This window comes from Podarcis gaigeae, assembly GCF_964106915.1.
Source record: "Podarcis gaigeae genome assembly, chromosome: 1".
In the NCBI taxonomy this organism is placed as follows: domain Eukaryota; kingdom Metazoa; phylum Chordata; class Lepidosauria; order Squamata; family Lacertidae; genus Podarcis; species Podarcis gaigeae.
In genome coordinates this window covers 12,713,479-12,736,912 of record NC_139678.1, presented here as the reverse complement: position 1 = coordinate 12,736,912, position 23,434 = coordinate 12,713,479, and the positions used below count along the sequence as shown (strand labels likewise).

Genomic DNA, 23,434 nt, shown 5'->3' with positions numbered 1-23,434 from the left:
GCTGGAAAATAGAGACACTTCAAACGGTCTGAGAATGTCAGAACAAAAGTTGTAATGACAACAGCAACAACAACAACAAATTATATATTGTTATATATTGTTGAATTGCACCATTTCACAATGCAGTGTCACAGAATTGTAGAGTTTCAAGGAAGCTTGAGGGTCCAACCCCCTGCAATGCAAGACTCCATGACAGCTGGCCATCCAATCTCCGCTTAAAAACCTCCAACGAAGGTTCCCGAGGGAGACCATTCCAATGTCAAACTCCGAATGCGCGCACACAAGCCAGGCTTCCTAGCTGCTTGGAGCGGCTCTTAAAGGCAGCCGTGGGACCAGCTTCTCATACTGCGTGTGTTTCAACAAGAACCTCCATGCTGTTCCTTCATGAAAATGCTCGCTGATTTGGAAATGAAATGGAACAGCCTTAATGATGAACACATGCAAAAGTGGCACGAACTGAACGAGTCAGATCCACCTGGTCCTCCATTCATTCCAGCAGGCCCCTTTTCCATTTTGATGGTGGCTGCACCAGACCTTTTCATGCAGAGGGGAGGGGGGAGTCTTTTTCATCCCAGGGGCCACATTCTCTTCTGGAAAACCTTCCGAGAGTCACATGACAGTGACGGCTGCACCCAGAGGCCAAAGTGGGCAGAGCCGTAATTATAAGTTTCGTGCAGCAGACTAGTTTCTCCAAACAGACACCTACACCTCCCCACGCCCTTCTCTCTCTCCTCCATCCAAGCAAGGAAGAAGCATCTATGGTTGGCCATCTGCCGTGGATGCTTTAGCTGAGATTCCTGCATTACAGGGGGGTTGGACTAGATGACCAATGGGTGCCTTCTGTTGTAAACAAAAATCTGCCCTTTTTCCCTTATGGGGTATCCAAGAGCCCATATAGAGTCCTTACGTAGGTTCCCTATTGGTAGGAGAAAATAACAGAGGCCAAACTTTTATCACAAACTTTTATCTATCATTTTATCATCAGAAACTTACCACACAGAAAAGGTGGGTGGTCTAAAACAGAAATATGAATGTTGTTTTTCCTGTCTGCCAAGTTATCTGATAATGCCTTATCTGATTGCCTTTCCTGATATTCTGTCACCCATTGAAATGCTGATTACTCAATTCCTGAGACAATGGGAAGGTTCCCTGACCAGCTCCCTGACCCTCCTCCCTCCTTGCAGAGAAACATTTGGTCAGTTTGGGAATAAAAAATGGTTTCAGGTTGATCTTCCTGTGCTGATCTATGTACGTGATTGGTTGGTGCATTTATGAACATTTATTATATATCTAAGACCTTAAAATTCTTATCACAAGTCCCACAGCACTTGGTTATCTCTTGATATTGTAGACTTGGAACTGGTTCAGAAAAGGGAGCAACTTCTCTATAAGGACAGATTCAACCTCTGTCAAGGAAAGAGAGTCTCCCACCTCCATTCCACTGTAGAGGAGCTCTTCCTATCAGAAAGTTCTTCCTGTTATTTATTCGGAATCTCCTTCCTTGTAACTTGAAGCCATGGGTTCGAGTCCTACCCTCCAGAGCAGGAAAAGGCAATCTTGTTCACTCTTCCATGGGATAGCCTTGAGATATCTGAAGATGGTTAAGATGCTGTTTGCTTTAGGGAGATGTTTAAGTATTAGGATTCTAGTAGTTTACAGACTATTCACTGCTTTGAATAGAAAAAAGAAAAGTATGCTAATTTTGTTTGTTGTTGTTTAATCATTTAGTCGTGTCCGACTCTTCGTGACCTCATGGACCAGAGCACGCCAGGCACTCCTATCTTCCACTGCCTCCCGCAGTTTGGTCAAACTCATGCTGGTAGCTTCAAGAACACTATCCAACCATCTCGTCCTCTGTCGTCCCCTTCTCCTTGTGCCCTCCATCTTCCCCAACATCAGGGTCTTTTCCAGGGAGTCTTCTCTTCTCATGAGGTGGCCAAAGTACTGGAGCCTCAGCTTCACGATCTGTCCTTCCAGTGAGCACTCAGGGCTGATTTCCTTCAGAATGGATAGATTTGATCTTCTTGCAGTCCATGGGACTCTCAAGAGTCTCCTCCAGCATCATAATTCAAAAGCATCAATTCTTCGGCAATGAGTCTTCTTTATGGTCCAGCTCTCACTTCCATGCATCACTACTGGGAAAACCATAGCTTTTACTATACGGACCTTTGTTGGCAAGGTGATGTCTCTGTTCTAATTTTAAGTGTGCTCAATTTCTTTAGATGACAGGGCTGTATGCACTCAGGTAATCCTCCCCAAATTCTGTTGGAAGTGGTAAAGGCCTGTATAGTATCAAAGAAGAAGGCGGGAACCAACTCCTTTCCATGAGGTGTTCTTAAAGTAGAACTCGGCATCAACAGAACCAACATTTGACTGTGGTCTGTGGCTCATTGATTTCTGTCCATGGAGAAGCTCAACATGATAGCTCAGTTGGTAGAGCATGGGACGCTTAATCTCAGGGTTGTGGGTTTGAGCCCGACATTGAGCAAAAGATTCCTGCATTGCAGGGGGTTGGGCTGGATGACCCTTGTGGTCCCTTCCAATCTACAGTTCTACGATTCGCCTGAAGTATTCAGCAAAGCCAAATGTAAGCAGGTTTGGGATTTAAATCCTAGAATTCCGGGGAATCATGCCATATTTTGCCACAAATGAGTAGCATGCATGTGCATATACTTGCTATCGTATCTTGCGGCCTTTTGCTCTGCTGTCATAACATGCTTGTAGATCGTACCAAACTCTTGCATTTCTAGTGTGTGTTCAGCAATATTTGCTCTGGTTCCAATCTGAGCTTCGGGTGGGACAAAAAGGCTGAGCCACTGTGCTTCCTTTGAGATGATGATCCTGAGGTTTGTTCTGGCATTTTATCAAAGGAGTTGATCTCCTGTTTCTTCCCCCACCCGCTGCACTTTCCCAAAGGGGGAATCACTGGAGGAGGGCCGGAACGAAACTTGAACAAACCAGTTTTCTACCAAATGCTAAGCAACATTTCTCACTTATGAGTATCTTGGATGCAGAACCAACACACCCTGACCTAGACTTGCAATAATATTCCAAGCGAATGCATATGCCTGGCTGCCAGCTCCCAGTGTTAACTGAACATGAATATTCCACAGCCATAGGTTTTTAAGTCCTCAAAGTGTTAAAAAGATCTGTGCAGAAGGCACAGAATTAAGGCAATCCCTTGCATAGTTTCCTAGGAGTTAGCCCCATTCACCATAGAATCATAGAATTGGAAGGGAGCTTTCCCTGGGTGAGCTCGAACCACCAACCTTCTGGTTAACAGCCAGACACACTGCCCCATTGTGCAACAAGAGGAATTAGCATAATGGGCCTTGCTTCAGAAAAAACACACGCATACGATTGGTGGGAAGCTGTTATTAGACAGGCTTAAAAGGGGGATTAACCAACATTACAGAGGACCCGCCCATCAGGGTAGGATCTTCACACAATCCTGCTCACGGTGGAATCCTTCCCATCTCTGCTCAATGTCCCATTGAGATCAGTGAGGCGTAAAGGTAAAGGTAAAAGGACCCCTGACCATTAGGTTCAGTCGTGACCGACTCTGGGGTTGTGGCGCTCATCTCACTTTATTGGCCGAGGGAGCCGACATACAGCTTCTGGGTCATGTGGCCAATGGGGCATACTCTTAGGTTAAAAGGTAAAGGTAAAGGCCCTGGACAGTTAAGTCCAGTCAAAAGCAACTACAGTGGTACCTCTGGGTGTAAACGGAATCCATTCCGGAGCCCTGTTCGCATCATGAGCAGAACGCAACCCACGTCTGCGCATGCATGGGTCGCGATTCGCCACTTCTGTGCATATGCGTGACATCATTCTGAGCGTCTGTGCATGCATGAGCGGCGAAACCCAGAAGTAACCCGTTCCGTTACTTCCGGGTCACCGCAGGATGCAACCTGAAAAGATTTAACCCGAAGCAACCTTAACCCGAGGAATGACTGTATGGGGTTGCAGCGGTCATCTTGCTTTCAGGCTGAGGGAGCTGGCGTTTGTTGACAGACAGCTTTCTTGGTCATGTGGCCAGCATGACTAAACCGCTTCTGGTGCAACAGAACACTGTGATGGAAACCAAAGTGCACGGAAACGCCATTTACCTTACCGTCACAGTGGTACCTACTTATCTACTTACACAGGCGTGCTTTTCAACTGCTAGGTTGGCAGGAGCTAGGGCAGAGCAACGGGAGCTCACCCCGTCACAGGGATTCAAACCGCCGACCTTCTGATCGGCAAGCCGAAGAGGTTCAGTGATTTAGACTACAGCGCCAGCCGCATCTTAGTTTAGGTGTGCATAGGATCATAGCTCAATTTACAGGTGCTATCAACAACTAGTGAACCTGTCCCAGTGGCTTCAACAGGATTTCATCATGGCTGAGCTGGATCCCAGCTAGAATGTGTGTTTTTGTACTGTCCTGGCCCCAGTAGTGCGATGGTAAGGAAAGTCTGAAAGACACATATTGCTAATCTATATGCTGATCCCACGCGGCCACACCCCAAAAACTTGGGCGCTCCACCATCACAGGCCCGCAGGTGTGTGATCCTTGCAGAGCGCCATGCAATGTGATGATGACTCATACACACACATACACACACCTGCACACGTGGCCACAACAGGTATGCAAATCTGGCAAGAGACTGTGTGATTAGGCAGCGATCCTGTATCCTGAGTCCACTGGTGCTAAAATAGCAGGGTTGCAATAAATTTGCTGGATCAGCCTGAAAAAGGATGTCTAAAGGACGCCATCGGTGGCAAGATATTTAACTATGGCCTTTGCCTGTGTGCTTGTGTGTGTTCTTGGCTACGTGTGTGTTTGGTGAGCACCGTGACTCATTGCCCTGAGGCCAGATTGGAAATGAATCTCAGGAAGAGAGATGTTTTGTTATGTGTGCTTTCGTTCCCAATGTATTTGCAGCCACAGGGAAACTTCTGCGCGCTCTCTCTCTCTCTCTCTTTCTCCACCCCTGGATCCACATTGGTGCTTGCAAATGTAGGCTTAGAGACAGAGTCCGTATTGAAATCCACCCGCCCCAGTCTTCTCCCTCCATGCCTGCGGGTGAGTCACAGACTCGGCAAAAGGCATGGAGAGTTGCTCCAGCCCTGAATGAAGCAGTCCAGCTGTTGCCTTCCTGTAGGGGTGGAGTAGGGGGGTCGGAACTGGATATCACAGGCTGCCTGAGCTGCAACTGCACCACTGAGCTTGGAGTGGGGCAGGCCAGGAGGACTCCTGGCGGAGACTACGAGGCAGCTCTCTTCCTAACCTGATGGGAGGAACTCCCTGCTCAGCCTGACTTCTGAGATTCAGCAACGGCAACAACACGTTTGTTTTGCTGAAGTTCTGCGTGCCTCACTTTGCAGAGGGCTGCTTGGAGGAGCTGATCCCGCACTTGCACGCTTTATCTGTTTGAACTACAGAGCCATTTCTGAGAACTTTTGTTTCTCTGTTTTGGTAAGTCTTTTTTCTTCCCACCTTCTTCCTCCTGTTTTGTTGGGGTATGTGGGCTTGCAGCACCAGACTGCAAACCCAGACATGAGCTTTTTGGTTCGGGGATGGTTCACTGTCTGCATGCCCTGCGATCTAAAGAGAGAGCGTAAAGATTGCATGTCAAGCTGGACAGTGCTCCAGGGATGTGATGAGGAAAAGGTGCGGAGAGTATGTTGTGCGCCCACCATCAAGTCTTGCTGTGTTGCAGAAGTAAAAAACCCAGAAATGAGCACCTCTCAGAGGTTGTGGAATTGGGCTTTTGGGTAACTTTGAGGTGAGGGGCTTTTGATCAAAAGTATAGCAAACAGTGATGACTCAACAGATTGCTTTATGAGTTCAGAGATAAGGGACAACTCTTACAGGTGAATAAGATATGTATCAGTAAGGTATGCAGTTAAACGTTTTCTGCTCAAACCTGTGCATGTTAGATTCAGAAGCAGAGTCCCATCGACTTCTTCCAGGGGCGTGTTCACAGGGTTGTATGCTGGAAGTAAAGTCTTGTGTGTATCAGGAGAGCATACTGGCTCAGTGTGGAAGTTGAGCTCCAATGCCTTTGGTTCAGTTTTTACATATAAAGGTGAATCTATCAAAATTCAAAACAGTGAGAACCAAAGCACCTTCAAAATCTGCATTTAGCTTAATTTTCTGAGGCAGTTCTCCAACCAAATAAGGTTTGCAAAAAATGCATATATTTAAGGAAAGTGTGCCTAAATAGGAATGCATTGCTGGAAGCAGCATACAAAAATGGATTATATTAGGAGAAATTGCTTGTAAAAAAAAAAAAAGTAGACAAAGTTGCATATATCAGGAGAAAGTCAAACTAAAATGCTGGATAATTTGCAAGATGATTGGTGGAGTGGGGGTGGGAAGGATTGCAAATTGCAGCACATATGCGGAGAACCAAATTTAAGATTTGGGAAAATGAGAGGATGGGAACTGGCAAATCTTTTGATCCCTAGTCTCCATATGCCCAGAGCAAATAGGCACAGCCAGCACACATACACCCTAAAATATTTGAGAATGAGCAGGAGTGGTCTTGCTTGTCAATGGCTGGGGGTGAGGGGCCTGCTGCAGACTTAGCCCCACCCACTTGCTCAGCCTGGTCTACAAGTTACACCATGCAAATGATGCACCAAGTTGCCATTCAGCCATTCTGACCACTGCCTTTTGAGACCATGCGTGGAAGGCAAAACAGGCACTGCACTTCTGATGTGGGAGAGGAAGGTGTGTCCCTCTGTATCTAGAACACTGCTGCCTTGCAGCGAGTCAGTTTAGGGCTGTTTTACACTGAGTGGTAGTAGTAGTAGTAGAGTCTCAGACAACCATCGTTCCCTGCCCTACCTGGAGATGGCAGGACTCGAACTCCGGACTTCCTTCGAGCAAAGTGCTCCCACTGAGCTTTGGGTCCTTCCACAAGGACATGCTGCCTGTACAGTTCCTTACAACAACCAAGCCTTTCCTATGCACCCAGCAAGCTTTCAACGGGAGGGGGTAACATTGCAGCCTTCCCTTATAGAGTTGCCACAAGCACGGACTCCCCAAAGGTTTCCTCCTGCCCTGAACATGCCCGATCTTGTCCAGTCTCAGAAGCTAAGCAGGGTCAAGCCTGGTCAGTACGTGGATGGGACCCTGCCTGGGAATACTGGGTGCCATAGGCTTAGAAGCCTGGATAGCTTAGTTGGTTAGAGTCTGGTGCTGATGATGCCAAGGTTGCAGGTTCGATCTCCGTATGGGACAGCTGCATATCCCTGCATTGCAGGCGGTTGGACTAGATGATTCACAGGGTCCCTTCCAACTCTACATTTCTGTTATTTCTATAAGATCAGGTTTGGTTGGCTTCTATTCTGTGCTTCTGTTCTCTGCATCAGTCTGCAGGGAAATTAAATGACCATTGCATCTCCTTGCAGGCCCCATTTTAAAAAGAAAGGGGGGAAACTATGAAAAATACATGCAAAAGAAATGTTAGATTTCTGGGGCTGGTCCATTCAAAATTAAAGATTTGTGTGGCCTCATCCTACACATGTAGGCTCACAAGTGAGTTAACTGGAATGCATTCCCTAGTAAATGTACTTAGAACTGCAGACTTACAAAGTCCCTCCTCTCTGGCCTGTCCCCAAAGTCAGTAAGGCGGATGTTTGTACTTTTTGGTGCGTTGTAGATTTACTGCCTAAAGCATGTTTTGATTTCAGTGCTTCGTTTTTCTTTTTGCACATTCCCCTGAATACTTTTCTATAAACGCAAGATAAAAAGAAACAAACAGATATAACTTCCAGAATTTGCAAATGCTAGAGATAGGGCCTTCTCCGTGGTGGTCTCTCATCTGTGGGAGTCCTTCCCAGTGGGCGAATAGTTGGCCCTTCAGTTCTGGATTTTAAGTGTGCTTTGCAGCAATTGTTGCTTTTAGCTGATTTGTCTTCTGGCGAATCACTTGGACGAGTTTTGACTTATCCCAGGGGCTCTCTTGCAGCTGGTTTCAAGTGTGTTCTCCATTGTAATGTTACAGGTCTCTTGGCTGGGCTTCCCTAGCTACTGTTTCAAATTATGGGCCTTTGGTTGATATTGTGCTTGTGTATGTTTTATAGCTGAATAGTTTTATGTAAGCCACCTTAAGAGGGCTTTTTGGCCCGGAAAGGTGGCTTAGAGATACTTAAGATTAAATAACTAGAGGACTCTTGCAGAGTTTTTGTCGCTGTTTATACTGGAGGAAGAGAGTCGTTTTGCTCGGCTTGAGGGGAGTTGTATATTTGGCCCTTCAGTACAATATATTTGTATATTGGCTGAGGTGTATGTTTGTTTAACAGAAGTGGGTGAAACGCAGGATTGAAGGTTCTGCTCTGAGCCAGCTTGGGAGGTTTCAAAGCCTTTGGAAGCCAGATTTGACCCCAGGGCTTCCAGGTGCCTATCAGTATTGCAGATTCCATCAGAGCATGAAACAACAACTTCTGGTTTCCATGTAGGAATGACAGGCCAGACAAACCCAGCCCGGCCTGCTCCTGTACAGCTGGAGCTACAGCCATGAGTTCGCCAGGAGAAGCTATTATTTTAACCTCTTCCTTGCTGCACTTTACATGACTAGTGAAAGGACAGCTGCAGGGGCCAGTCTGCAAGTTCATAAAAGCAGAGTTGGGAGCAGGGATAGGTTCAGTGCACATTTAGAGTCGAAATTATTAAACGCACACTCTCAGAAGCAACACACAAACTGAAACTGAAATTCACACCTGTCTGAATTTTTCAATGCCGGTTTCCAACCGATGTGTACAGAAATGCATACATTAGGAGAAAGTGTGCATTAAACTGAAACTGTCAGTGAAAACCACATACAAAAAACATGAATTACTGCAGAAATGTGAAATACTGAATATAAGACTGGAAAAATGAGCAACTGAGAGAAGTGAAATTGGCAGATCCTTCCATTCGTGGTGGGAAGGGATTTTGGGGGTGCGCTAGTCCTGGCATGGGGAACCTCAGGGCCAGGGTCCAAATGTGGCCCTCTGAAACACTCTGTCTGGCCCTTAGAACTCTCCCGCAGACCACACCCCTCACTGGACCTGCTCTGCTTTCCAAATCTTTTTGTGCAGTTGGAATGTGACCCTGAACTCTCCCAATGCCCCTTGTTTGGATGGAGAATAGAGGGGGCCATGCTTGTGTGCGTGCAGAAACTAGCCTGCTAAAGTTCCCCAACCCTCAAAAGTTAGGTTAACTTTTGGTCTGGCTGTCATGTCCTCAGATTTGGGTCTTCAAATATGGGTCTGCCCTGAGCAAGTTGCGTGCAAGGATAGGGTAGGATTTACAGCACGGAAAGAGCTGTGTTGGTGGGGGTCCAAACCTGGGATCTAGATGTGCTTCTTCTCCGTACACAAACCAAGGTTTGTTCTTGGCTCGCTACTCTGAGCCTCTCAGCTGCTGTGCTCCATGCCTTCCTTGACTGCCTTTGACCAGGATGTGTGCTTGAAATCTCTCTTTCTTGCATGGACGATGGATGGAGAGATGGAAGAGGGCTGTGGGTGGAAACCTCTGAAATGTAGCCTACTGTACAAAGGTAAGAGTCACACCTGGCACCCCACCCTGCTTTTGCCTCTGGTCTTGTCCGCCACTGGCATGTGGCCCCTGGAAGCTTGCCAGGGAGGCAATATGGCCCCCAAGTTGAGAAAGTCCCCCACCCCCGGTTCTGGGGCAGCCACAGCTCACAATTGGTGTTGCTCAGCCAGCTGGTGGAATCCTATCTGGCTCAGCTCTGAAGCTGCAAGCCTTGGCGGAGGAAGAGGAGTTCGGGGGGAGCGCACCGCCCCCAGCAGCGCAGTCCTGGTGGGTTCCCATCACTGCTGCCCCCCTGCCCATACTGGGTGCCAGGCCCTTGTGGGAGGTGTGCCATGCCCCCAGGACGCATGCCACACCCCTGCGGGTAGCACACCATGCCCCGAGGACACGTGTGAAGCTCCGCCACTGCCTGCAAGCTCCCCTGGAGTCTCCTTTCCAGTCAGTTGACCAAACCTGTGTTTTACCCTCTCTAGCTGAGCAGGTAGCTAGCAGACTGTCAGGATCTGGCCAGCAGGGCCCTGGCACAAGGCGGAAGTCTGGTATTGGTGCTCTGATCAAGCAAAGCTGTGCCGGGGCCGTAGAAAACACTCCTTTTAAAAGAAATCGTAGACCACAGAATTGTAAGGTTGGAAGGGAACACGAGAGTCATCTGGTCCTGCAATTCAGGAAACTTTGGCCCAAAATAGGATTCAAACCCATGACCATGAGACCAAGAGTCTCATGTTCTACCGACTGAGCTATTCAAGATGGATGGGTCTGGAACCCTGAAGGCTGCAGCCCTGAAGGCAAAAATCTCCACCTGGGGTCCACAGGAGAGGATTCTGTTCATTCCTGAAGGCAAGTGGATTTCCATAATTGGAAGGGTTCTGGGGGTCATCTGGTCCAACCGCCTTGCAGTGCAGGAATCACAGCCAGGGGAGTCTTTAGCATATGTGCTACCGGGGTGCAAAGATCCGCCCAGTGCCCCCAAGTCTGACAAGCGCCGCCGCTGTGAATGACAAGCGCCGCTGCCAGTGCGCCGTGTCTTTGGTAAATGAGCGCACAAAGTCGAAAGTCCTTTAGTGAAACAGTAGGTATACATTTTGCTTTTCTAGCTTGGTCAAAATGATTTATTATTTCGTAACAGGTAGATAGTTAAGAGCTTAGGCGATTTCAGCGGCAGGCGCCGGGCACCCCCCAGAATTAAACGCCCGGGTGCCCTACACCCCTTGCACCCCCTGGTAAAGACAGACCTGATCACAGCTAATACGAGCAGAGCTTTCACCACTGTGGCACTTTTTTATGGAATACCCACCTTGGGGAAGCTTTCCAAGCTCTCATCTCTCCAAGGATTTAGAAGACCAAGATTTTGTGGTTATGGGCGGCTCCCAATGCGGTCTGGCTGCCTCCCCCAGCTTGTCATTCTGGTGGTTCTAATTTGATGGGTGGGGCAGGAATGGTTGAGTGTAACAGAAGGGAACCTTGGTGGATCTTTGCCAAACAGCTGCCAAGAGTTGGTAGGCAGGTACAGTTTTAAGACGAGAAGCTGCAGGCAGGTGGCGATGCATTATCCCTTCCCCTGCCTGCCGCTTTCCTCCTGTGTCCCCTTCTCCCTGCCGCCTAATTGCCAGAGCAGAACAAATATGGTTAGTAATCTGGAAAGCAAGTCCTATAAGGAAAGGTGGAAGCAACTGAGGATCTTCAGTTTGGAGAAGGCTGAGAAAGAACAGGCTAAACCAGGGGTCTGCAACCTTTAAGACAAAAAGAGCCACTTGGACCCGTTTCCGAAGAAAAAACAACAACTGGGAGCCGCAAAACCATTGCGACATTTAAAACAAATATAACACTGCATACATTGTTTCTTAGCCCAATGTTATCCTCGTCATTATAAAAATAACTTTTTTGACACTTTTTAATTATTTTTTGTTTGACCCCTCAGAATTACTCCTCCTCATAGAAATAAACGTTATATTAACAAGTTACCTTTTTTTGAGTGTGTGTTCTTCACTCCCCTTCAAAACAGTAGCTGCAAATTGCAAAGCAATAGCAGCAAATCAGCCAGCGGCAGCCTGTTGGGGCGGCAGCCTGTTGCCCGAAGCACAGGGAGCCCTCCGGAGGGCTCCCCGTGCTTCAGGCGAGTGTCTGCAAGCCTTGCGCGCCCGGCAGGAGCTCCCGTCGGGCGCGCAAGGCTTGGGGCGGCAGCCTGTTGCCCGAAGCACAGGGAGCCCTCCGGAGGGCTCCCCGTGCTTCGGGCGAGTGTCTGCAAGCCTTGCGCGCCCGGCAGGAGCTCCCGTCGGGCGCGCGAGGCTTGGGGCGGCAGCCTGCCGCCCGAAGCACGCGGAGCCCTCCGGAGGGCTCCCCGTGCTTCGGGCGAGTGTCTGCAAGCCTTGCGCACCTGGCAGGAGCTCCCGTCGGGCGCGCGAGGCTTGGGGCGGCAGCCTGCCGCCCGAAGCACAGGGAGCCCTCCGGAGGGCTCCCCGTGCTTCGGGCGAGTGTCTGCAAGCCTTGCGCGCCCGGCAGGAGCTCCCGTCGGGCGCGCGAGGCTTGGGGCGGCAGCCTGCTGCCCAAAGCACAGGGAGCCCTCCGGAGGGCTCCCCGTGCTTCGGGCGAGTGTCTGCAAGCCTTGCGCGCCCGGCAGGAGCTCCCGTCGGGCGCGCGAGGCTTGGGGCGGCAGCTTGCCGCCCGAAGCACAGGGAGCCCTCCAGAGGGCTCCCCGTGCTTTGGGCGAGTGTCTGCAAGCCTTGCGCGCCCGGCAGGAGCTCCCGTCGGGCGCGCGAGGCTTGGGGCGGCAGCCTGTTGCCCGAAGCACAGGGAGCCCTCCGGAGGGCTCCCCGTGCTTCGGGCGAGTGTCTGCAAGCCTTGCGCACCCGGCAGGAGCTCCCGTCGGGCGCGCGAGGCTTGGGGCGGCAGCCTGCCGCCCGAAGCACAGGGAGCCCTCCGGAGGGCTCCCCGTGCTTCGGGCGAGTGTCTGCAAGCCTTGCGCGCCCGGCAGGAGCTCCCGTCGGGCGCGCGAGGCTTGGGGCGGCAGCCTGCCGCCCGAAGCACAGGGAGCCCTCCGGAGGGCTCCCCGTGCTTCGGGCGAGTGTCTGCAAGCCTTGCGTGCCCGGCAGGAGCTCCCGTCGGGCGCGCGAGGCTTGGGGCGGCAGCCTGCCGCCCGAAGCACAGGGAGCCCTCCGGAGGGCTCCCCGTGCTTCGGGCGAGTGTCTGCAAGCCTTGCGCGCCAGGCAGGAGCTCCCGTCGGGCGCGCGAGGCTTGGGGCGGCAGCCTGTTGCCCGAAGCACAGGGAGCCCTCCGGAGGGCTCCCCGTGCTTCGGGCGAGTGTCTGCAAGCCTTGCGCGCCCGGCAGGAGCTCCCGTCGGGCGCGCGAGGCTTGGGGCGGCAGCCTGCCGCCCGAAGCACGCGGAGCCCTCCGGAGGGCTCCCCGTGCTTCGGGCGAGTGTCTGCAAGCCTTGCGCGCCTGGCAGGAGCTCCCGTCGGGCGCGCGAGGCTTGGGGCGGCAGCCTGCCGCCCGAAGCACAGGGAGCCCTCCGGAGGGCTCCCCGTGCTTCGGGCGAGTGTCTGCAAGCCTTGCGCGCCCGGCAGGAGCTCCCGTCGGGCGCGCGAGGCTTGGGGCGGGAACAAAGGAAAATGCGCCTCCTCCCCTCGCCTCCACCCCGGAGCCGCGGCAAAGGCGTTAAAGAGCCGCATGCGGCTCCGGAGCCGCAGGTTGCCGACCCCTGGGCTAAACCCTCTTCAAATACCCAAAGGGTTGCTACTACTACTACTACTACTACTAATAATAATAATAATAATTTATTATTTATACCCCACCCATCTGGCTGAGTTTCCCCAGCCAATCTGGGCGGCTCCCAATCAAGTATTAAAAACAATACAGCGTTAAATGTTAAAAACTTCCCTGAACAGGGCTGCCTTCAGATGTCTTTTAAAGATAGGATAGCTACTTATTTCCTTCACATCTGAAGGGAGGGTGTTCCACAGGGTTGGCCCTCTGTCTCGTTCCCTGTAACCTTACTTCTCGCAATGACTGAACCGCCAGAAGGCCCTCGGCGCTGGATCTCAGTGTCTGGGCTGAACGATGGGGGTGGAGATACTCCTTCAGGTATACAGGACCAAGGCTGTTTAGGGCTTTAAAGGTCAACACCAACACTTAGAATTGTGCTCGGAAACGTACTGGGAGCCAATGCAGATCTCTCAGAACTGGTGTTATGTGGTCCCGGCGACCAATCCCAGTCACCAGTCTAGCTGCCGCATTCTGGATTAATTGCAGTTTCCGGGTCACCTTCAAAGGTAGCCCCACGTAGAGTGCGTTGTAGTAGTCCAAGTAAAGGTAAAGGGACCCCTGACCATTAGGTCCACTCGTGGCCGACTCTGGGGTTGTGGCGCTCATGTCACTTTATTGGCCGAGGGAGCCGGCGTACAGCTTCCGGGTCATGTTGCCAGCATGACTAAGCCGCTTCTGGCGAACCAGAGCAGCGCACGGAAACACCGTTTACCTTCCCGCTGGAGCGGTACCTATTTATCTACTTGCACTTTGACGTGCTTTCGAACTGCTAGGTTGGCAGGAGCAGGGACCGAGCAATGGGAGCTCACGCCGTCGTGGGGATTCAAATCGCCAACCTTCTGATCAGCAAGTCCTAGGCTCTGTGGTTTAACCCACAGCGCCACCATAGAAGAGGGCAAAGACTTCTTACCTGCTTCCTGCCAAGGCAGGTCTGGATCAGGGGCTGTGCTATCTGCTCCGGCCCCTGGAGCGGTGCACATGCTGTGCACCTGGGGGAGGGGCTAGCTGCCATGGGGGTGGGGCTAGCTGCCGTGGGGGCACCACCCACAGCGAGTGGTGAGCAGCCCGGGGGGTGCCGCCCACAGCGATCGGCCCAGGGGGCGGTGCAGCGATGTCACCCCCCTCAGGGATGACACCTGGGGTAGGCCGCACCAACTACACTCCCTTCCTCCACCAGTGGACTGGATCTAAAGCCGTTTCAAGAAGGGTAATTTTGGTTGAACATTAGGAGACACCCCAATGTTTAATGTAAGAGCAGTTCACCCATGGAAGCAACCTTGCAGTGGTAGGATCTCCCTTGCTGGTGGTCTTCTCTTTGGAATGCTCTGGGTTGGAATTCTGTGTATCAAGCAGTGGGCTAGACACCATGTCTTTCAGGGACCCCTTCAACTCTAGGATTTCCCTGCAAAACAGCATGTCCAGAAACTTAGCTGCAGTTTTGCAGGGAGAAAGTGGTGGGTGGGGAAGGGTTAAGCACCCCATTCCGCTCACTGCTTCTCTGCTTCAAATCATGCCCTCCCCACTCTGCTTTTCAGCTGTTCTGCAGAGAACCAGATTCTCTGCAGAATGTCTCATTCCCTCCTTAATTTTACTTGATTTTATCGTAGGCTGACGTGGGAGGCAATCATGTGAGCTTGACTCTTTCATTCTCCACAAGCCCTATTTATCCTGGCATTCCCATTCATCTGTATGTTAGTGCAGGTTTGGTAGTTGATACAGAGAGTAAGCCAGCTTCCTTTGATCTGTCTGTGTTTACCGCTTTTCTTTTCTTTTACTGTTTTTGGTATAGCACTTTCCTAAAGTAAACTCAGCCCTGTGGATGGGAGGCTTATATAAATCTTATTTGGGGCAAGTGTGTTAAAGATGATCTCAGCCACTACTTAAAAGCAGTTCGCTGAAGATGGCTGCATTCCAGTCTGCAGTACAACTGTTTTTCATGCAAAATGCATCAAGGGTATATATATTTTTCCCCCAGTCTGGAAAGAGTGCTGGCAAAAGTTCTCTTTGGGGATATTCTTCTGGGCCCTGGTGATAGGGAATATTTTTAAGTTATAGTATTCATCATCTTGTTAGGTCAGTTTTCATTCCCAGCTATGAGGTCAGTGTGCCTTTAGTTATCTTTGGCCAGGCTTGCTGTTAATCACCATAATCAAGTCCAGCGATCAAGGGATGATACGGTGAAATATATTAAGGCCCGGTGATTGGAATTAGCATTCAGGGCAGGGTAGAGCAACTTATAGTTCACGCAGTTTCATGCAGTTCAGGAACTGTGGATATATAAGTCCTTGACAACTGCCTTACAGGCTGCGAGAAAATAAGAAGAGCCTTGCTCATTATTTCAGCATCTTGCTATCATAGTTGCCAACCAAGTGTCCATTGAAACCCTGCAAGCAGGACCTGAGTGTCCATTCCTGGGTTTTCTGCAACTAGTATTCAGAAGCAACAGTGAAAGTAGAACATAGCCACCTGGCTAAGTAGCCATTGGTAGTCCTCTCCTCCTTGAATTCGCCCATTCCTCTTTTAAAGCCATTCAAAAGCAAGCCTGATGAGGAACAGTTGAAGGAATTGGGTATGTTTAGCCTGGAAAAGATTTATGGGGGGAAATTATGGAAAAGTGGGATAGATATAAGATATATGTTCAAAATGGTATGTTTATGAACATTTATTATATATATATATATATATATATATATATATATATATATATAATATATATATATATGACCTTAATTTTTTTATTTCAGTTAGAACGTGGTGCTAATAACAGCAAGGTTGCAGGTTCGATCCCCACATAGGACAGCTGCGTATTCATTCCTGCCTTGCAGAGGGTTGGTTGGACTAGATGATCCTCCGGGTCCCTTCCAACTCTACAGCTCTCTGATTCAACGACAGGATTTCCCAATCTATCAACAGGCATTCAGTAGAATGCTGGGGCAACATTGCAAGAACAGCTATTCTCTCCCAGGCAAATATTAACTCTACTTTGCTCTTGATGCGGTTCAATGGATGCTGTCTCCGCACCATTTAACTTGGTTGGTTTTTGGTAATGCCTTCATTGTTAACATGAAACACAGACAATAAGGCATGAGCCTCACGTTACTTTTAAAAGCACCATTTGACCTGCTTAGAGTGGATTCACTCAAACAAGGAAGCAGCGTCTGTATGAAATTCAACCCATCAGGGAAGGCCATAGCCCAGTAGGTGTATGCAGAAGGCCTCCGGTTTGCCATGGCTTTCTCCCCAAAAACCTGGGAAGTGTGCATTGTTAAAGGTGCCAGGAACTATAGCATTTTGAGGAGTCTCATAACAACTTCCAGCACCCTTAAGAAGCTGGGGTTCCCAGGATTATTTGGGGGATGCCATTAATGTTGAAGTGGTATAAGAGTGCTTTAAATGTATGGTGCAGATGGGACCAAACATTGGGGACAAGGTGTGATGAAGTTTCTGCCTGTGATGAACAACAGCTGATGGACTACAGCTCCCATCATCCCTGATCATTGGCCACACTGGCTGGGGCTGATGGGAGTTCCCGTCCAACGGTGTCTGGAGTTCCACAGGTTCCTCATACTTGCTGAATTCATATTCATGGAATTGTAGAGTTGGAAGGAACCCTGAGATCATCTTTCTACAGTTAAACCATGCTATATGATTGGGGTGTGCTAAGCTCATTGTGAACAACATGGACTGCAAGAAGATCAAACCTATCCATTCTGAAGGAAATCAGCCCTGAATGTCCACTGGAAGGACAGATCCGGAAGCTGAGGCTCCAATACTTTGGCCACCTCATGAGAAGAGAAGACTCCCTGGAAAAGACCCTGATGTTGGGAAAGATGGAGGGCACAAGGAGAAAGGGATGACAGAGGACGAGATGGTTGGACAGTGTTCTCAAAGCTACCAGCATGAGTTTGACCAAACTGCGGGAGGCAGTGGAAGACAGGAGTGCCTGGCGTGCTCTGGTCCATGGGGTCACGAAGAGTCGGACACGACTAAACGACTAAACAACAACAACAACATGCTCATTGTGTGATGTCTACATGTGGCCTTTGTATATGTTAAGCCCAGTGTGTTTGAATTACTGAAGAAAAGGTGTGCAGGGGCGCGGTCCTTTAAAAAATCCCAAGAACATGGAAATGTAGCCTACCAGCCTCTTACCAGGCTAGTAACTTTTGAGTGTTATTTGCAAGGCTGTATAAGGCCAGTCCTTATTCCTTTCTATGCTAAAACCCATGGGCTAGAGATCATGGGGTTTGGGTGCCAGTGAAAACAAACGACGGCACTGTCTGCTACATAATACTTTTTTAAACAAGGACTTCTGAGAGATTAAAATCTATCACTGTGCTCCAAAAGAGATACCATTTCCATGTGACTGCCAATATTTCCTGTTCCTAGCAGAAGAGCATTTCCTGTTTCTAATATCAGCCCAATGCAGAAGGCCCAGCGATACACAAAAAATAAGCCTGGCATTTTGGAAAGAAAGGCAAGGTTGGAATGTGTGTTGTTCCCTGTAGTACAGGAAAAAGATCGTCAGTGTATTATTTTAATCGAACTGTTTCCATTATTCCAGAGGAGCTAATTCTAGCCATTAAACTGAGCTCTTTATGAGATTTATGAACCCTGGAATTATGCATGTAAACATCAACATTTCAGGCTTCCTTGAAAGCAAACAATTGTGTCATCATTGCACAAGCAAATATGTGTAATTACGGAATCTGTGCTTCAGGAATTCTTGAGGAATTCATTCTTTGCAAATTCCTAGATGGACCAACCTGATCTGCGGCTCCAGGACTAAGGAGTGCACTACATTCCTCCAGATATCGTGACAGATATCTGCTCAAAAACTGTCCCCTTTTTTATTTTAAAAATCTGCATTTTGGGATAAACTACAGCTAGAAATGCATAACGTGAGAGAAAATATATATTTGCAAATGCATATTTTTGCGAGAAAACGTGTATTTAAATATAATTTCTGTGCTTTTTTATTTTAAAAAATCACAAAGTAATGCAGAAACAGAATGACACAGACTTATGAATGAGCACGTGGAAAGCTGTTACAATTTGGAATTAGCTTTATCCATCCATTGCTATGAATAATTAGAGTACAACATGTGCGTTGAAAATTGCCTTCTGTCAGATCAGACTATTGCTGTCTACTCTGCCAATTGCTGTCTATTCTGAAAGGCAGGTGGGGGCCTTTCACAGCCCTTTTATCTGATATCCTTTTAATAGCAAATGCCAGGGAATGAATCTGGGACTTTGCACATTTAGCATAGTTACTCTGCCTCTGAGCTGCAAGTCTTCCTTCCTTCCTTCCTTCCTTCCTTCCTTCCTTCCTTCCTTCCTTCCTTTTTCTTGTACCACTGCTGGCAAGATCTGGCACGAGAAGCTGTACAGTGGTGCCTCGCAAGACGAAAATAATTCGTTCCGCGAGTCTCTTCGTCTAGCAGTTTTTTCGTCTTGTGAAGCATGGCCATTAGCGGATTAGCGCTATTAGCGGCTTAGCGGCTATTAGCGGCTATTAGCAGCTTAGCGGCTTAGAAAAAGGGGGGGAAGGGAAAAAACTCGCAAGACATTTTTGTTTTGCGAAGCAAGCCCATAGGGAAATTCATCTTGCGAAGCACCTCAAAAACGGAAAACTCTTTCGCCTAGCGAGTTTTTCGTCTTGCGAGGCATTCGTCTTGCGGGGCACCACTGTACAGCAAAAGTGCCAATACTGATACAGTCATACCTCAGGTTACAGACGCTTCAATTTGAGTGTTTTCGGGTTTCGCACTGCACCAAACCTAGAAGTACCCAAACAGGTTACTTCCAGGTTTTGGCGCATGCGCAGAAGCACTAAATTGCGCTTTGCGCATGCGCAGAAGTGCTGGATCATGACCCGCGTGTGCGCAGATGCAGAGCTGCGGGTTGCGAACGCTGCGGGTTGCCAATGTGCCTCCCGCATGGATCACGTTCGCAACCCGAGCGTCCACTTTAATGTAGTAGGGAACGAACGGCACTTTAACTGTGTGGGAGCTGTGTAGAGCAGTGGTTTTTAACCAGTGCGCTGTAGCACCCTGGGGTGCCTTGAATGACGGTCAGGGATGCCACGGGCAACACTGGCCTCTGTCCCTCTTTCCTTCCCTCCCTCCTCCGATGCCCTCTCACATCTCTGCCTGCCAAAGGCTTGCACAGCTGTTTACTGCAGCAGCCCTGGCTACAAGCTCCCCAGGCGAATGGAGCCTCTGGGGCTGGCTAAGGGGTACTGGCTACCAGGAGCTGAGGGGGGCCTCAGAGTAAGCAAGCAGACAAGGGAGCCCAGGGAGCCAGTCCACCAGCCCTTGCTGTCAGAAATAGACAGACAAATCCCAGGCCCCTGTGGGGCAGTGTGAGGAGGCACAGTTCTTTGGGGCTGGGAGGCGGGGTGGGAAGCTCAGAGACCAGGACTCTGAAAGAGAGGAGCCTGAGGGAACACTCCACAAGGGAGGGTGTTTGAAAAAGGGTGAGGGGCTGCCGGCTCTGCAGGCAAGGGGTGACGCAACTGGGTTCATGAACCCCACAGGGGTGCAGCAGAAAGAATGCAGTTGGTCAAGGGAGCCATGGACTCAAAAAGGTTGAGAACCTCCGGTGTAGAAACATCCAGTGTCGGAGGGAAGGAACCAAAGGAGCAGGCCCTCTCCAGGCATTGATAACACAGGAGGGCTCAAACACTTCAGGGGCCCTAGGGATGGAGTAGACATGTGATTCTGTTTGCATTTGAAGGCATACATCTCTAATTTTTTTAAAAAATTATTCCTTCCAGTCGCACCTTACAGACCAACTAAGTTAGTTACTGGTATGAGCCTTCGTGTGCATGCACACTTCTTCAGATACCTAATTCACAAATTCTGAAAGAAGATGCAAAACAAAACACAAAACGCCCTTTGCAATTTGCCTCCCCTCAGAATTTTGCTGTGCAGTCCTCCAGCCAAGTAATGTGTACTAAGATGCATATACCAGTGTAAATTGTGCAAATAAATGCACATTTTAGTGAAAATAACATATCTGCAAATATGTATTATATTTGGGGAAACTGCTTTGCAAAAAAATGTGTGACTTGGGCAAGATTGCATGGGGAAATGCTAGAAGAAATCTGTGCTAAAGTTAGCTGATGAATTTACATGAGGACTTCTTTTAAAAAAACACCTCACAAACTCATGTGGAAATGGGAAGAATTGAATGTAAGGTTGGAAAAATGAGAAAGTGGGGGAGGGGAGGAGAGGAGACAAATCGGCCCATCTCTAAGAGGTCTGGGGACACATGCACCAGCCTTGTCCCCCACCCTCAAAAAACCTTTCAGGAATTCATAGAATCATAGAGTTGAAAGAGACCACAAGGGCCATTGAGTCCAACCCCCTGCCAAGCAGGAAACACCATCAGAGCACTCCTGACATATGGTTGTCAAGCCTCTGCTTAAAGACCTCCAAAGAAGGAGACTCCACCACACTCCTTGGCAGCAAATTCCACTGTCGAACAGCTCTTACTGTCAGGAAGTTCTTCCTAATGTTTAGGTGGAATCTTCTTTCTTGTAGTTTGGATCCATTGCTCCGTGTCCGCTTCTCTGGAGCAGCAGAAAACAACCTTTCTCCCTCCTCTATGTGACATCCCAAACTAGCTGTTCTTTTTCATTGTTCATTGTTGGTGAAGATAGCTAGAATCTCTCCATAGAATAGATCTTCATGTTCAATATGTAAAAGGCAAAAAGGGCTGGGGCTGGTGTGCACAGGCAATTTGGGGGCTGGGGCATGCACCCCTACACAGTTTGAGTAATCATACATTTTTTAAAAAATGCCCGAGCAGGGCTTTAGTAAGCTTGAGGGGAGGGGGCCTGGTCTGATAAAGTGTGCAAAACTCGTGAGTTAGGGAAGGAAACTATAAATGCCTTAATATATGTGAATATATGATATGGCTATAATTTATTTGCCAAATGCTGTTTACTTCTTTTTGTAAGCTGTTAGCTCTCAGGCAAGGCATGATATTAGGTATGGGTCTACCTTTTAAGTATGCTGATTGATGCTGTGGGAAAACCCACAAGGATTTACTTATTGTGTGTGATTGGCTGCAAAAACGCTGTCCATTTAAAGCTCCCCCCCCCAAAAAAAAACACCAATCATGGGAATTGTAGTTTAAGGGTGCTGGAAATTGCAGCGCTGTGAGGGGAAAACTACGGTTATCAGGATTGTTTGGGGGAATCGATGTGCCTTTAACATGACTTAAGTGTATGGTGTTTGCGCAGCCTTTATTTGTTTCTAAAGAAAGGACTTCCTTCAGCAGCTGATTTGAATGCTGGCAGCCATTCTCTTCAGGGCTTACTGGCCACACATAAGGGGATGTTTTGTGTTCCTCAGAAAGGCTTTGCCCTCCCATTGTTCCTTTCAGCCTTCTCACCTTGAGAATTCTGCTGAGCCTGATTCAGCAGAATCGCCCACTAATTCACATACCAGTCTGTCAGGTTCCACAAGAGAGGTCTCCTTCTCTACTGCTAGAAGCAAAGATCACAATAATGCAGGTGTGCCCAGTGACTGAGAGTTCAAATGTTGGCTGTTGAGGAAATGTTGTGATTCGGGGAGTATCTGGCTCTGAAGCTGCTGCCCCAATTCATACATTCAGTATTCACTATGCAGAGCAGACTCATCACCATAGTCCAGGGGTGAGGAACCTGCAAGCCAGATCCATATCTCCCCAACCAACCCCACAATGGGCCAAATTTGACATTACCTCGACACCTGGCATTACTATGACATCAAGTGATGCTGCCCTTTGAAGCCCCAAATAGTGGTTCTTCAAAGTGCAGCATGGGGCTCTTTGAAAGCCCTTTTGCAAGCAGCCTCGTGCGCTGTCCATACGGGCACCCATATGGGCTGCCTCTCACATGGCAACCATATGGGATGCTGCACATGCGCAGTCCACAGGGACATCGCATGTGCGTCACCAGGCCATTTGCCCCGCTCCTTGGCATCCTGCCCCGGTTACCGGAGAGGGTTCCTCCGCCACTGCCTGAGTTCCGGCTGACAAAACAAGCCCTGATAAAACATTTAGAAACATTTAGGGCTGCCTTCAGATGTTTTCCAAAGTTTGTATAGTTGCTTATCTCCTTGGCTTGGGGATCACATAACTCCATAGCCTCCAACATTTCTCTGATGATAATATGGACGTCCTAAAGAAAAGTGGGTCATTCCAGGATCAAATCAGATACAATGGTTACATACTTAATTCGTTCCGGAGGTCTGTTCTTAACCTGAAACTGTTCTTAACCTGAAGCACCACTTTAGCTAATGGGGCCTCCCACTGCTGCCACGCGATTTCTGTTCTCATCCTGTTCTTAACCCGAGGTACTATTTCTGGGTTAGCGGAGTCTGTAACCTGAAGCGTATGTAACCCGAGGTACCACTGTACTGGTGGCTTCTGTAAATCTGGGACTGTCCCTGGAAAATAGAGACACTTGGAGTGTCAACAGAGCCAGAGGCAAATGTGATCAGAGCAGCCAATGTGAAGGTACCATAGACCTGGCAATCCAAAGTACTTAAGATAAAATCCAACTCCTTCTTCCTCTGGAAAGAACCGATATTCCCCCCAGCCTAGGAAAGAACAAGGAAGTCTACAAGAGCCAGGTGTTACAGGCCTTGCCACAGAGCAGGGAAAGCAGGGAGTATGTGTTAGCTAACGGTTGGCAGATGACAAAATGCACACAGCAAAGAATCTTCTCCCCAGCTTGTGTTTTGATTTCTTTCGCTCTCTCGTCTCCTCCAAGAACTCAAGAGTAATTTCCAGTCATTGCGACTCCCTCCTGGCTGGGGTGGAGCTCTGGCAGTGCTCATCTAAGACGTCTCAGAGTGTAAATCATTCTCCTCTCCAAGCCTCTTTGCAGTGGCAAACTTCAGCTTCTGGAATTAAGATGCCTTGCAGCCAGGAAGAGGCAAATGGCAGGCACAAAAATAGTAAGATGTCATGAAATAAAGACACCTTTATTTACGTTACCTAATCTGCTTGAATTGCAATGTTGAGCTTGTTGCAGAATTGAAAGCCAGCTTTGGGTGACGGCAGCTGAGAGACATGAAAATGCATGTGCAGTATTGTATATTCCCAGTTACAGGTAGGTAGCCGTGTTGGTCTGCCGTTGTCAAAA

General features: G+C 48.9%; 1 protein-coding gene across 18 annotated transcripts in view; it reads left to right on the top strand.

Annotated features, from left to right (window-relative positions):
* AHNAK2 (AHNAK nucleoprotein 2) overlaps nucleotides 1-23,434 on the top strand; it is a 109,861-nt gene that overhangs the window by 32,854 nt on the left and 53,573 nt on the right. Inside the window, exon 1 of one of the 18 annotated variants that reach the window (XM_083729562.1) lies at nucleotides 5,039-5,459. The exons of the other annotated variants lie outside the window; for them this stretch is intronic. The gene's annotated coding sequence lies outside the window, so the exon portion shown is untranslated. Of the gene's footprint in view, nucleotides 1-5,038; nucleotides 5,460-23,434 lie in introns of those variants that run through there. 18 annotated transcript variants of the gene reach the window in all.